General features: G+C 30.8%; 2 long non-coding RNA genes across 2 annotated transcripts; one reads left to right on the plus strand and one right to left on the minus strand.

Moving 5' to 3' along the window:
* Positions 1-9,559: 9,559 nt before the first annotated feature.
* LOC126888751 (uncharacterized) lies at positions 9,560-12,013 on the minus strand. The gene is made up of 3 exons (XR_007699610.1): positions 11,843-12,013; positions 11,368-11,688; positions 9,560-11,084 (listed from the first exon to the last, which is right to left on the minus strand). It is a non-coding gene; the product is annotated as an uncharacterized LOC126888751 (long non-coding RNA).
* A 539-nt stretch (positions 12,014-12,552) lies between these two features.
* Positions 12,553-15,592, plus strand: LOC126888743 (uncharacterized). Its single transcript, XR_007699598.1, has 2 exons — positions 12,553-13,178; positions 15,353-15,592. It is a non-coding gene; the product is annotated as an uncharacterized LOC126888743 (long non-coding RNA).
* The last annotated feature ends 1,233 nt before the right edge of the window (positions 15,593-16,825 follow it).

Raw genomic sequence — 16,825 nt, forward strand, 5'->3', positions numbered from 1 at the left:
TAAAAGAGATACCCAAACTAAATAAAAGACATAAATAATAACTTATTTGCATTAAATTCCCTTGATTCTCCTAAGTATCGTGTTTATTGGGTTGAATTTGTCTGTCTGTGGTTTAAGTTTCATGTCAGCTAATATATTTGTATGTTTCAATAATGTTTTTTTTTCATTTTTCGACCTTATTTGGGGGGGGGGAGGGGTGGAGATTTTCTCTTATTCCCTCCCCGTAGATCCGCAACTGCAAGATAAAAACATAGATATTATTTGTTCTTTTTAGGTAAAATGTATAGACTTATTAGACCTATTAAAAACTCTAAAAAAACCTATACCTATAAAAAACAGTAATGCAGAAATAGAAATAATATCTATCTACTTTAAACCCAAATTATAAATATACCGAATCAACATTTTATTGTGATGAAAATATAATAACTATAGGTAAGTCATATACTTACATTGGTTTGATGACGTAATTATTTGTAATATTTTTGATTGTTGTGCTGTAAAAATTACTAGCAGTAAGTTAAATTTTATTATCGTATGTAGGTATTACATAAACAATGCATCAGGTAGTGATATAATCTTAACACAACTGAATGCACTAACTTACTATATTTTTTCAAAAAACAAAGATTTATATAGGTATATCATGTGACTTCAACATAGATCCTGTTAGTTACTTCAAAATATTCTCGATATTTCTCCAACCTATTAGAGTCGTTTGATTTTCAATTTATTTTTAAGGAAATCACCCGCGAAAGTAAGGGTGGCGATTTAGTATTATTGCTAAATAGGTACCTACCTACTGTTCTTAGATCTGCACAATCTAAAAAGTAAAACAAAACATAAAATTTGATTTATGTTGAACGAAGCTATTGAAGAGTTGTGTTGTGACATTTTTGTAAAGAATTTTTCGAAATAGCTTACTGCGCTCAATCGTAGTGCAGGAACCGAAGCTTTTGGCCTCGCAATTTTTACAGAATAGATCGATTTAGTGTTATTGTGCTATTGTTTAATGCTATTTAGATAGATTTAGACTCGAGAATAAGTAGTGGATAGTCCAAGTTAATCCAAGGATAGTTACCATGGGGGTGGTTGCCTCCCCAACTCGGGGGTGGAAATTTTTTATTACAATTTGACCGCAAAAGTTGATAAAAACATTCATCATAATCAAAAAACGTTCTATACATTTTTTTGATAAAATTAATAGTTTTTGATTTATTCGCTATCGAAAGTGTTAGTTTTATATCTAAAAAATCGATGTTTTTCGATGGTATTATCATTTAAGATTCACTCAGTTTTTGCCGTAGAAAAAATTTTTTACACCAAGTTCTTGGGAATTAAATAACCTACAATTTCATATTTAAATATTTTTACGTATATCGGATGCTAATCTTTCTATTCTGAAGAGAATGGCATATTTTACCAAATTACAAAAAATCGTTATCCGCTTTAAACTCGTTTTTTTAAAACTAATCATTCTAAGACAGTCAAACTTCTAGAATGTATTAAACATAAATAAAGAAAAATGAATAAGGCCAATAACTAAAATCACCGCTAACTTACATTATTATGCTTCCATTTGAATTTCTCCTTTTTTTACAAAAAAATATACTTAATGATTTTTTAACAGTAACTTTTTACTTTTCCTCTTAGAAAGTTTGTTAAAAAAGAATGTTATAGGTTTTTACAAGATATATAAGGCTATTAATATCGAATCCTTTTAGCCTCGGCCACAAAAAGAGGTGACATTGAAAGGGTTGGTACGGGTGGTTTTTGTATGTTATTACAAGTTTTAATTGTCTATAGCTCACTCAATTTTTGCCGTAGAAAAAATTTTTACAAACCATGTTCTTGGGAATTAAATAAGCTATAATTTTATATTTAAACATTTTTTCGTATCTCTGATGCTAATCTTTCTATTCTGAAGAAAAAGTCATTTTTTCCAAACTGCAAAAATTCGTTATTTGCTTTAAACTCCATTTTTTTTAAACTAATCATTCTAAGCCGGTCAAACTTCTAGAACCTATTAATAATATATAAATAAAGAGGAACAAATCAGGCCAATGACTAATTTTAATTAGGGTGGTGATAAGAGGGTTGTTTTCGATTACTTTTTGCTGAAAAAAATAGGGACTGACATTATTTTCATTATAAGTCATTTATAAATTTTGAGCTCGAGACTTATAGATATTTTCAAATACTTTAAATTAGTTTGAACAAGTTATCCTCGAAAAATGCATAGCTTTCCCGTCTTTTGACTTTGAAACTATAATATTTAGCATTTGACGAAGAACAGCTAACACATAATAAACTTTAGCTCGATTACTATTGGTCTTAAAGAAAATTAAAAAACTGTTTGGTTTATTGTTTCAAAAGGTAGGTACATTTTTGTTAAGTAAAGTTGTTTTGATAAAACGAAAACTTTTTGAGTTATTAGCAGAAAACTGATTAAAAACATTGATTTTTTTCGATATAAAACTAACACTTTCGATAGCGAATAAATCGAAAACTGTTAATTTTATCAAAAAAATGTATATAACGTTGTTTGCTTATAGTGAATGTTTTTACCAGCTATTGCGGTCAAAATATAATAAAAAATGTCCACCCCCGAGATGGGGTGGCAACCACCCCCATGATAAAAGCGCATTTTGGCATCATATAGATTTTAATCCTTGCGCACTATATCCACTACTTCTTCTCAAATTTTCAGAATTCGTTTCAGAATTCGGACATTCGTTAGAATTCAAACAACTGTTTCAAAATTCTCAGCAAATATACCTACCTACCTATAATAAAGTATTACAAAAAGGGAAAAATAAAAAATACTATGAGCATCGATTAGCTAATTCAAAAAATAAAAGTAAAACTTCTTTGCAAATCATAAAATGAACTTAAACAACATAAAAGACAAAGAACGATCAGCCATGTTTTGAGGATACTTTTTAGATGCAAATTCATTTGATCGTTATTTTAACGAAAAAGCGAATACATTAATGCCTAATGAGCTTCTACAACAAGGAATGTGTATGAATGCGACATCCCTCACGATAAAAACAACTTTCTCTTTAAGCAAATAACTTGTGAATTAGTGTCTGAAATAATGCAAAAAATTAAAACGAAAAAAGTTCATGATGAAGTGTCCATGCGTACTTGTTAAAAAATGTTTACTTTATATTTGTAAATATAGACCAGGCTCTATCGCCGCTCCCGTTAGGTAAATTATTCCGATTCGTTTTTTTGCACAAACTTACTCAAAAAGAGATCCTTATAACAAATCCACAGGATGCCGGGAGGTACCGCGGTCGGAAAATTGTTTAAAAAATTAATTAAACAATTTTTTAAACAAATTCAAAAAATCAATTTTTTCACTTTATACATTGTTTTTAGATTCTTTGGGTCATTATTAGCTAAAAAGGTCTCTTTGTGATTTTTCTCTAAAATTGATTTTTGTTGAGTTGTACGCGATTTAAAATTTGAAAAACGCGAAAATTACTATTTTTAATCAAGACTTAATAACTCGGTTAAAAATTATTATTATTATGAAAGTCAAAAAGTGGCTAAATCAAAGTTTAAAGCCCCCCCCCCCCGATGACCCTGAAGAAATTTGTGTCATTAATTTCTTACTAAGCTGTTACTTTTTAATTAACAATGAGCGCTAACAGCGTATTGAGGCGACCGTCAATGCGAGTGCGAGTAAGAGCACCATTGAACTGCCGAAATGGTGCATCTCTGTCAGACTCATATTTACAACCGCCTCAACACGCTGTTAGCGCTCATTGTTATTACTTAAAACTAACATCTTCATCTTAGTAATAAATTAATGACAGAAATTTCTTTAGGATCATGTAAGCTTTAACCTTTGGTTTAGTCACTTTCTGACTTTCAATTTAACTGAGTTATTAAGTCTTGAAAATAGCCATTTTCGCGTTTTTCAAATTTAGAGAAAAATCACAAGAGACCTTTGATATATCTATTGTTTTGATAATTATAGCCCAATTACTCCACGTGCTCATTTTTAAAATTTTTTGAATTGCTTGTCCATATGAGTACTTATCTGTTAGAATGTTTCCTTGATGAAGAATTATTCAGTCATAGCCAGCACGGTTTGTTTAAGGATCGGTGCACCGAGACTGTTCTATTTGAATTAACTAAAGAGATAATTGTTTGGATGCTGGAAAGGTCTCATGTGGGATTTTTCTGAATTTAGGCAGGGCCTTTGACTGCTTTGATTTTAATGTTTTATTTGTGAGACTTGAACACTATGTGATTAGACGGTTAAAGGTGTGGAATTAAATTGGTTAAAGAGGTAGGTACATTAGGTACTGGACATGCACATGTTTTAAAAATTAAGTACAAAACAATGCAGAGCTTCTGGCGATGTCTAGGGGCGTTCCACAGGGGAGTATTCTGAGACCGCTGATATTTATTAATTACCTAAATTATATCTGGCATTAGTTGCTTAAACTAAGTAATTAGTCATTAATTATTAAGATCATAGTACCTACATTGTTGATTTCTACCAGAAATTTACCTGAACTTGTTCTGAGAGATAACTTTTTGATGTCGGAAGTAGAAAACTGTACGACAAGAACGACTTTTTGTTGTTCTAAAGCTATTTTCTTGTGGCATTTTTGCAATTAACTAGTTTTGATGGGAAATAAGCCACAATTTTACTAAAACAATGATTTTACTAACGTTTCGACGCCCAAATCGGGTGTCGATTTAAAATAACCCAAATTCTATTTTGAAATGTATAATATATGTCTGAATTGCGATATAAATGAGTCAGATTAAATAAATTAGAAGAATTTCTTTACTAAGCAACAAAATTTTTGTTTAATTCATTACTATTTTTTGTATTTTGACAACGACACCCGATTTGTGCGTCGAAACGTTAATAAAATCATTTTTTTGTAAAATTGTGGCTTATTTCCCATCAAAACTAGTTATAAGAACCACTTTTATTAAATAATATTTCGTAAATGTTTTGTTACTTTTATCTGTATAGAGTCACAACTAAAAAATTTTTTTTTACATATTTTTAGCAGAATTAATACGCTATTTTGTAGAGCTTCAAAAATCTTTGTAACTAACTTAAATAGTTATTTTTCTAATTTTAATAGTTTTTGAATAAAACACGGAAAAGTTCTAGCACAAATTTCAAATGTCGTTTTCTCGATATTTTGCTTTTTTGACTTATGACACTCTTTGAGCGGAGGTGCGATATATATTTATTAAAAATGTTTATAACTGAATTATCGTGTATAATTATTTTAATAATTATGACTTAAAAAAACATAGGTGGCAAATGGACTTGCATTCAAGCCAAAATACAAACACACACACATAGTCCAGGGGAAATTTTAGCGACTGAACTGAAACTGGAGTGATTTGATTATTTGATGTTTCATTTTCATCACTTTGTCTTCAAAATGTGCCCAACTATGTGGTGTCGTTATGGAGTATTTAGGTGTGATACAAGCTATAAAATAAATCATTAGACAATACATTATTCTTCTATTAAGAATGTATTTTGGGAAATAAAAAATATATTTTTAAAGGAACTTTTATTAGATATTAGGTACATTAAATTACATTAGATATTACATAATTATGTTAATTTATTGATATTTATTAATAAAAAACAGGACAAGCCCACTGTCGAATTTATAAATGAATACAATTAAGAAGTACACATTTAGGTATTTATACAATGTATCATTTTTCAAATTGTGCTTCAAATAGTACCTACCTACAGTCGGAAAAATTAAAGAATACCTACCCATGAACGACCACATCAATCACTTATTTTGTATTTGCTGTCTTTCTATAACAAACGTTTGTTATTTATAGAAATAGACAGCAAATACAAAATAAGTGATTGATGTGATCGTTCATGGGTATTCTTTCATTTTTCCAACTGTAAAGCTATATATACATAAGCTAAACAAAATATATCTCATGAGGTAACTGATTTGCATACAAGTCATACCATACTTACAGTTGAACAAAAATTAGTTTTGCTATAAGAAACAAGGAAAAGAAAGTTGTGACGCAGAGAATGAGAAGAAATATAACGAATTAGCTGAAACAATTGGGATTGGATTGGATTATTCCATTTACAAACTTAAATTTAAAGATCAAGTCAAGAAATTGATCATACCAGAATAAGAATATGGCATACACAATTTAAAAGAACATACATTTAGAACATTTAGAAAGTGCTAAAGTAAAGGGAAACCAGATCACAGATGAATTATCAAGTTGGAGATGGACAAGAGAAAAGTATAGTTTTTAGACATGCACCTACTAAAATCTAAGGAATGCCTCTTAATAAAACCTGCCTATTGCTGCGTGCAAAACTGTTGCATATAAGATCTATATGCAAATTAAAGAACAAATTTCACTGAAAAACAACTTCTGTGACATTATTGGCCCTCTCAATCAAAATATCCAAATTATAATTAAATACCATAGGCTATAAATGTAGTACAAATAGGCTCATAGTAGTACAAATTCTCAGAGTACTTCCTAAAGATTAGGCAACCAACATTACAGTAGGCATTAAGATGGTCCTTTTTAAATTGTATGTAATACAATAGAAAAATGGAAATAGTTTTGTAAAGAAATACTTGACGAATTCAAAAGTATGAGACCTGATTTCCAGGAGTACAGAGAAGGAATGAAGGGTATTAGAGAAGACTTAAAACGGTACAGAGAAGAAGTCAGAGATAACTAGGAGAGATACAATAAGAAATGTAGATGCCAGAGCAGAATTAGAAATTCCATCTGTGTTGAAGTTTGTAGAAAATGAAAATAAACAATTAAGTTGGTGGGGGACATTTCCAGAGAAAGAATGACAAGCAACCAGTCAAACGAGTGTGGGAAGCAAGAATTCAACACAAACGTGGAAGAGGCAGACCAAGAAAAACATGGGATGACGTGATTGGAGACACACTTAAGAAGAGAGGAAAAACATGAACGGAAGCAAAAATACTAGCAAGAGACAAAAAAGTGGGGAAAATTTGTACATAAGATTCCATTGTAAACTCTTAGGGGTAACCCTGGGAGTAATTCTCGTACACCTTAGGGTAAACCGAGTAACTGATTATACACATATACCATAAGCTCAAGAGATGATCAAAAAGGATCATCTGAAATTTTTCACGATTGTAATACCATCAGAAACTCAATACAATCAGAACAGTCTCATCAGTAGAAGCTAAACAATCAAACAGGAAAGAAACCATACAGTATGAAGCTGGTTCTTCAAGATTAACTGTCAAAAAATCAGTTACTAAACCCTTGAAAATTTAAGGAATAGCAGAAATATTAATAATTGATGGAACAATAATTAGAAATCAATGATTTATCACCAGATTTGTGTATGGGCTTAACAAAGGATCTCTTAAATTGTGATGGAAGGTGATCTTCTGTCAGAGATTCGAACAAGTTAGATATTATTCTGTTTGGACCAGTACCTTTATTGAAATTAAGACAATGTAAGCATGCTAGAATGTCAAAAATTTTAATAGTTACAGAATGCTACGGCTGTGACTGATATTAGGTCAATGACTCCACTCGTCTAGGCAGGAAAAAAAAGGATTGTGGACACTTCTAAAGAACTTGGCAAAAAGCATCAACAATTGATCGTGGCTCACTAAAAACACAATCATTCAACTTCATGCAACACAGAATGTTAAAATTATTTCTCTTACAGTTAACCAAGTTTTAAAAAGATTATATATTGTAATTCAGTGATTCCTCGGTATTTTCTAAAAATGACATGTAGCTGTCTACTTTTTTGCTTTCATAAAGATCTCAACCTACAAAACTCATCATAATCGCTAATGAAATATATTTCTTCTTCAATAATTCCATCAGGATTAGCACCAAGGAGTCCTGAATTTGAGAGCCATACTCCAGTTGGTGGAACATTAAGACTATAATTTTGGCTTATGTGCTTTATGTTATCTTTTCGATGGGTTCTCTCCCACTGAATAACTTTTACACCATGAAAATTGTATTCACCTGGAAACAAAAAAAATCTTTTTGAGGTTTATCTATAGGCACTTTCAATGAAATAAGTTCTGGACCTAGGAGGTAAACTACACTATGTCATTTCGAGATGTGTTTAGCGTGTGTTTGTAACAACGTTTAAAGAACTTATCTTATATATCCCATAATAATTGGTTGAAAGACAATATGACCATATTTTAATGATAATATATAACAAATTTGTATAAACCAACTAATAACATAAGTGGATTAAAGAAACTTATTCAAAACAACACCATGTCGATATAGTGTAGTTTACCTCCGAGGTCTGGAGTTAGATTCGTAAGTGGCATTTAACCAGTGTAAATTTCAAGACAATGTCGCGATGTTTCATATTTAATTCATTTGTTCAACTGTACTGAACTGAGGATTGTATCGGTTGATTGCAAAGATTTGATCATCATCATCATGGTGCTACAGCCCTTAGAGGGCCTCGACCTTCTCAAGCGTTCTACACCATTCTGTTCTGTCCCTTGCCTGCACTTTCCAGTTGCTGACTCCGATCTTCTCGACATCTTGTGTTAGAAGATGTGATAGCCACTGATTAATTGCAAAACAGAGATCTCAATTGGGCGCTAAAGCCACAAAATAAAAAAAAATTGAAAAAAAAACATTCTTAGTGGCGCAGCACCTTTACTTTACCTGGGGGCGAGGCGAGTTATTAATTCTATTTTCTTATTGCGGGCATTTTGTGACGTCCTAGGAAGTTATATAAATGACGTCTTTAGGCTGTGAAATTTTAACCATAGAAAGACATCTTTATGGCATCATATTCAATTGGCGTCTGCATTACATCAGGATATTTGCTAGGTGTACACAACTAAACAACACTTTTTTCATTAAAAGATTTATTTCCAAATAAACAATTAAAATTAGATAATATTAACAAATATGATTTGCTACCTACAAATGTGTTAGTGCTAAAAATACATAAATCATGACATTACATATGTAACACATTAACCACCCAATTGAAAATGTTTGTTTTGGTCTTCAGGCTCCATAATATAAATATAATTATTATGGATACATAAGGTAATACATATATGAAATATAATATATATTTTAGTATAGCCCCCCTTCAGTAACAAGCTTTAAAATTTTCGGTGACCATGACGTATGGGTAGCATCACGAAGGTTTTACCAAAGTTACTGATGACGCATAAGTTGTGTCAGTAGTACTGTGTAACTAAATAAATGATTTAAGTATGTGGTACCACACCAGCCAAGTGGCTGTTCAAGATGGTCACTGAATGTGGCATGCACAGAGAGCTATACTATAATATATTATTTTTATATCTCATATCACTCACTGTAGTAATGAGTGAGCCTACATACATGGAGCCTTCCTTATATATATATATATATATATATATATATATATATATATATATATATATATATATATATATATATATATATATATATATATATATATATATATATATATATATATATATATATATATATATATATATATATATATATATATATATATATATATATATATATATATATATAACGATATGAGATATTATAATATATTATAGTATAGCTCTCCATGTGTGCCAAGTTTTAAGCGTAACTGATAACAACTGATGGATACTCTTTTGTCCAAAATTTTATGAACATTTTATGATATTGGTATTAATTCCACAACCTTTCCTATAACAATAGATTTACATTTGTAGAAAAAATATTGTATGATATGAATGTTAAAAAGTACATTTTTAAGGCACTCATGTGAATTGCAGAATGAGCGAAAGCGAGAAACTTTCATATGTATGCGTTAAACGTGTACTTTTAACACTTATATCATAAATAACTATTTAAGTAAATGAATTACATACACTCTTCTTTTTGTCTCAATTAATTTAATAAACAAAATTTTTTTTTGGGTACCCTGTATAAATAATTATGTTAACGTTTATATTAATGAATAGAGAATTAAATAACCTTTCAAATGAGCTATCGCACCACCCCTACTCTAATTTAAAAAAATCATCGATTACGTCATCACGACCAGATGGATGATGTCATTAGTATGATATATATGGTTAAAAGTCATAATTTAAAAATAAAAATCGACCTGTCCCAGTATTTCTCTCCAAATGCTCCCATTCTTGAGATAATGAATTTATTCCAACTCAAACGTCCACACATATTTACGGATATCGTTAAAAAACAGATTACCTTTTAGAGCAACAGTAGGACAAGTAACTTTTTTTCCAATTATTTTTCACTTTTTTATGAAATAATGTAAATATTTATGTAAGGCCTGTAAAATTATATACTGAAACAAAATTCCATGTAAATCCATTCAAATATAAAAAAGGTACTAAGTACCTTACAATGTTTCTTTGAGGTGACGATACATAAGATTTTTTTCAGAATCAGATATTTGATTAAGATTTACTTGACATGCCCTATCTATGTGCCAGGCACTTAAAACAGTCTATTAGGAACAGAACCCGTTACATTTGAGCAGGCATTGTAAAAGGTGTCAGTTATGTCTGATATGAAAACACTCAACTGTACATATAACACCATCACACACATGTATTTAAAAAAAAAACTTGGTAAATAAAAGTAGGTATCTTTTCTGTTTGAAAATAAGAAAGCATTACGAAATTCATTCCTAAATTCATTTTTTACTAATACTGTTGTAAGTTCAAAGTCATAAGAAATGAGTTCATGAGTTCCATCTATTGCGATAAAATATTTACCAAACTTAATTAACATTTCATTTTGGCACAGCATTCATGAAAATAAGACAAAAATCATAAATGTTAAATTCAGGATGAATATCCATTAGTATGCCCTGTTGTGTGTAAAATAATATTGGACATGACGTAGTCTGTAAGCATTCGACCCAAAAATGAACACTGGTTGCGTCATGTTTGTACCTATATCCATCTTTCAAATCAATGCCACAAGGGTGTTTAATGTTTGTGATATCTTTTCTTGTAAGTAAATCAATTATTTTTAATTCACCTCCTATGCTATCCTGAACAGTCTGAAGTGCACTAAAAAAGTAAAATATAGGTATATTAGGAGAATCAAAAACACTATGATAGTTTAAAATTGTAAACAGTAAATATTCATGATTATTATTTAAAAGTATATTAACTATTTAGATCGGAAATAAGCCACAATTAAATTGAAAAAAAAAATTTATTAACGTTTCGATGCCCAAATCGGGTACTGTTGTCAAAATACAAAATATATTAATTAATTGTAAAAATGCCACAAGGAAATAGCTTCAGAACAACATATTGTATATATGTAAATATTTAATATTTTACTTACATTTTTGAAAAAACTCTCAAAATAAACTTTCAAGAGATATTTATCTGATTTTGGTATATGTAAGTACTCTATATCATCCTCATGTCATAATGTGTTTTAAAATATGTTACTCCACAACAATCAGTTTCAATGTTTTTAGATACTATTATTCTTCGACTAGTACAGGAAATAAACATTTTACAGAATCCTTGGGATTTTAAAGCTCTTTCTCGATCTTGTTTTGTAGAATAATTTTTTGAGGATGGCATACATTCATAATAAGATGTTTCATGTTCTTGTAAGTACTCTTGTTTTCTTCCTGTGCCATCCACACAGTAAAATCTACAAAGACAACATAACAGGTGATTACATGGGCAGTTATACTACTTATAATAGCTTACTTTGTATCTACTCTGTTATCTAGTATTAGCAAATACTCAACATCAACCTTAATACTTAAAAAATAAATAATAATGTGGAAGTTACAGGTACCTACCTAAAAGTTTTTGATTTGCAATTTTATCAACTGGAAAAGACTGTAACATAATGAGTTTTAAACTATGAAACAGTACAATATTATTTGTTTCAATATTTACATGTAAATAAAATACATAATAATCCTAACCACTTGTAAAAGTAAGGTTAAGATTTTTGAGTTGAGAAAATAGCACTGTCAAATTTAAAACCAAATTTTAAAATTCCCGCTAAAAGGAATCTGGCAACAGTCAGTTTCTCTCCCCGATTTCCACACGTTACCCACCATAATAACCGGCGCATGCGCACAAGCACGCGTTAATTCAAATAGGCGCAATAATAGCAATTAGCTTTTTTGCTAATTGTACGTTAAATATTGAAGACAAAATTATACCATTGATAGATTTGTGATCACCATACGATTTCGCATCGATCTATAATAAAGTTTTTTTTTTTAATCATTTATACAAGGTTGTGTCGGCTGGCATCATGACAGTTTTTAATTATTTTTTTCCTAATTAACTAACGATCACCAAATGTTGAAAATAGACTACCAATCACCCCCAAATGAAAACCTAATGGTTTAATTAATTTTGAGCGTAATATCTCACTTTTGTCGGCCAACATCACACGGGTGATAATTTTCGTTTAATACTGTCCGCTGTCATGAGCCGCTGTCACATCCGCTGTCATTTTACACTCAAATGTCCATAGAATTTCTTACACTTACACTCAAAAGTGTAACACTAAAAAACAAAGGAACAGACTAAGGGCCGGTACTTTAGGTCTGTTCCTTTGTTTTTTAGTGTTACACTTTTGAGTGTAAGTGTAAGAAATTCTATGGACATTTGAGTGTAAAATGACAGCGGATGTGACAGCGGCTCATGACAGCGGACAGTATTAAACGAAAATTATCGGTGTGCCAATCAAGCAAAGGGACAAGGAACTGAAGGAACTTCCGAATATGGCCTAACTGGGGGCACATAACATAACATAACCTAATCCTAATATTTACATTTGTAAAGAATATCCTGTTTGTTTTTATTGTCGATTGTGCAGCGAAATTGTGTGCAGCCAATCAAATATAAAGTAGTTTATCGCCTACAGAACTGAATTAGTCCATAGCAGTTATCAGTTTTTCTTTCTTGGGAAGCTTATACATGTAACTTGTATTGTTGTAAATTGTGGGAGTAGGGCAGACAGGGAAAAGTCTTATTTTGTACTGTTCCCAAGGCTCCCCATGCAATACATTTAAATGAATTATCCAAACAAAGCTGGGGACAATGGATAAAAGCCACAAGAAGAAGAGATATAAGGGAACTAAAATTAAAATATGAAAAGTAAACATTTTATAAGTGGTAAGTTTAATGTAATTCAATTAATAAGGATTTTAAATGTCTACAATAATAATAAAGATGTGATAATTCAAGCTTAATTATTAGGAAAGCCAGCCATGTTTCACTTCCATGAAGCAGAGAAGGGAGGTATATAATATACTGTCCCTTTTGTCTTCTCACTAATTTCTCTTTTGCTAATGAAACCTGTAGTGAGGGAATGATATAATCGTGATGTTTTAGCAATTCTGTTGTTCATTTTTTTTGCATTTTTTGTCTATTATAGTTTATAAATATTCAAAATCATTCATATGTTCTACTAAATTTCCGTCGAGGTTTATATGGATTTCTCTCAGTGTCTTGGAAATAAGTAAAGTTTTAGTCTTTGCTAATTTTATTTTCATTCCTTTGTCTGCAAGTTCTCTCGTCTATAAATTTAGGTTGCTTTGTAAAGATTTCTCTGAACTTGGTATCAATGCAATGTCATCTGCAGATACACATTTACTCAGAGTTATACTTTTTAATCAATTTTAACCTAAATCTAATTTTCGGGACTCTACTGCATTTTTTTTATTGGTTCATTCATATATATAATATAATGAATAGCAGTGAGCTTAAAACTCCACCTTGCCTTACTCCTTGTGTATTAGCAAATTTGTTTGATTCACAGTTTAATGATCGCACAATGTTCCAGTACATAAATTTTACTTGCATCAATTAGTTCTCCTCCAACATCGAACAGTTCAAGCCCTTTCCAAATGTGATGTCCGGGTACCTTGTCAAAGGCTTTTTCCATTGTCTTATAGTAAAGATATGATCTTGGACACTGTGCCCGGTCAGAAACCTTTTTGTGCATCGTCTAGTTGATGTTCCACTTTCTTTCTCAGTCTCATCTCCAGTGTTCATTCATAAATCTTAGCCCGTACACTTAGCATGAAAATACCTCGATAATTTGAACATTACTTTTTTACCTCCCTTCTTTACCAGAAGAGCCATTACTGCTGTTGCCCAATCTTCTGGGATGCGTTTCTGTTTCCAAATTGTTATCAGTAATTTGTGTAAGTAGTGTAATGCAGATTCCCCCATATATTTCAACAATCGTGTTTTGATATTATCTATTCCTGCCACTTTACCATTTTTCATTTTTGCAATGGCTTCCGTTAATTCTTCCATTGTTATTTCATTACTCAACTCTTTGGAATATTTACTCCATCTATTAACTATATCTTGTGGTTGGGTAAGTGTTTCTCCATTTTATTTTTTTTTATTTGCACGACAGTACTACCTGATTTACCTCTCATTTTTTCAGACCTTAATAGAACAATTTTTGGTTTGTCCTACTACTGTCTTGCTCCATCTTTTCTCCAAATCTCTCCCACTGTTCCAATTTAGCTTTTTTAACTTTTTCTTTCACAAGCTTCCTTGCTTATTAACTGTTATTTTCTAGATAAGCTCTCCATGGTACTTTCTTTTCTTTCACAGCTATTTTTATCTCTTCGCTCCACCAACTAGTCCTTTTTTTTTGACTACTTTTATTCAATAAAAATATTAAAATACTCTTGTGATAGTGAAGAGACAGTTTATGTTTCCTTTCGATCCAGAGGCGATACACAATCTCCAGACAGTTGTTTCTGCCTTACGGCGTCCCCAGTGGAGCTGCCTGCACACCTCTGAATCAAAACGAAATCAAATTGTCTATTTAAGTGGAATTTCAAAAATAGTTATCTACTATTAGGATGCTTCAGCGATATCTCTTAAAGAAAAGAGAAAAGTCCCAGATACAAAATTCACTATTAAAATAGTAAATAATTATTTAAATCTGAAACTTTTCTTATTGGAACCCCTTTCTGGTACATCCTTAATCTCTTTTTGACTTTTACAATTTCGGACTTTGAATTATCTTTCTGATCTTTTTTCTAGATTAATGAAAGCAGAATGTAACTGTATACTGCAGAGTCCTTTTCCCTTTCTTTATTCATCATCTCTTGTCTTATAAATTGTAAAAGTCAGAGATTAAGGATGTTACCAGAAAGAAGTTCCAATAAGAAAAGTGTCAGATATAAATAATTATTTACTATTTTTATTTTAATAGTGAATTTTATATCTGGGACTTTTCTTTATTCTTGTGATACTTTCCACATTTTTATGATTTTTTTATGGTACACAATGTAGAATTTTTATTTATGTCTTTGTTTTAGGAACAACCACCAGATATTTAAAAGGTATAAAAAGAAGAAACTGCTGGAATTTCAAAACAAATGTGTTTGACTAGTAAAGATTTGGATAAATAACAGGAGTTACTTTGGGCTATAGCTAAGTGCAGATTTATTTCCTTGTGGCTTCCTATGTTAATTCTTATTAATTATACACTTAAATATGTTTTTAGTCTCAGGAAGATTTTATATTTGATTATTTTTGAATAAACATTATTATTATTACCTTAATTTTCATTAAATAAATTAACTGTAATCAATAAAGTAATCGTTTAATTGTTAATAAATTATCAAGTATGATTCCCAAATATTTTATTTGTTTGACACCTTCTATGGGCTGATTGTGAGATTATAGTTAAGGTACCAAGGGTATTATAAGGATAATAACACTTGAGGTCAATGGTGTATATACCGAGGGCCTTTGGCCTGAGGGATATAAGTTGACTGAAAGCGATATTATCGTTAATACCCGTGGTGCCTTCAACATTTAATGTCCGACTAAATTATTTTTTATAGGCAAAAAATTGAAGGAATTTTGAATTAATTAGTTTTCAAATAAGTACATTTACCAGCAATAGTCGTAACGTAATTGTGGTAACCATAGTTTTACTTGGGTTGTTATTTGTCAACTTGACAGTATTTAACTAGTTATTTAAATTTAATACCCTAGGGCGTAATTTTTCAAAATAATGCCCTAGAGCCTAGGGCATTATATCATACTTAACTGACTTCGAAATCATGTCATTATTTATCAAACTGACTTCAAAATCATGTCATTATTTGTCAAATAATATACCAGTCAGACATTAATATTATTACAGTAGAACCTCGATTATCTGTCAGGGCACCGGACCAAGGGTATGATGGATAATCGAAAAGACGGTTAACAGAACATTAAAAAAAAATAAAAATTCATAGTACAACTCTCAAATTTCATTTGTATGGTTTGTTTGACAATATAAGAGGGATTTGTGTTCATACAATCGAATCAATTTAAAATATTCCGAAATTTGTGTTTGTTTTACTGCTGCTTCATATTTTGCGACGGCTGAATTTCTTAATCGGCATAAGGCATAAGATCATGCAATCTACTTTATTGGCTTCTTCTTGTTGAGAATACCACTCGATGAATTATTGCATATGCGATGCAGCTTCTCTAGATTATTTACGCAAATCTTTGTCAGTTACAATAGGTTCATCAATATAGCTACAGTCAAGCTTCCTTGTGTCCAAGCATCAATATAGCTACTGTGTCAGCTTCCGAATAGGTTTGGTCCGCCTTTGTTGCCATTTCAATGAGTTCTTTATCTGTCAGCAATGGATAGCCGTTTGTGTCCTCATCACAAATCAAATTACCTTTTTTTTTTATTTTTTTGCATTTAAATGATTGCTAATGTATAACTCAATACAACTTCTGTATGTACCCTGACGGTTAACAGAGGTGATGGTTAATGGAGA

This window comes from Diabrotica virgifera, chromosome 7 (assembly GCF_917563875.1).
Source record: "Diabrotica virgifera virgifera chromosome 7, PGI_DIABVI_V3a".
In the NCBI taxonomy this organism is placed as follows: Eukaryota; Metazoa; Arthropoda; class Insecta; order Coleoptera; family Chrysomelidae; genus Diabrotica; species Diabrotica virgifera.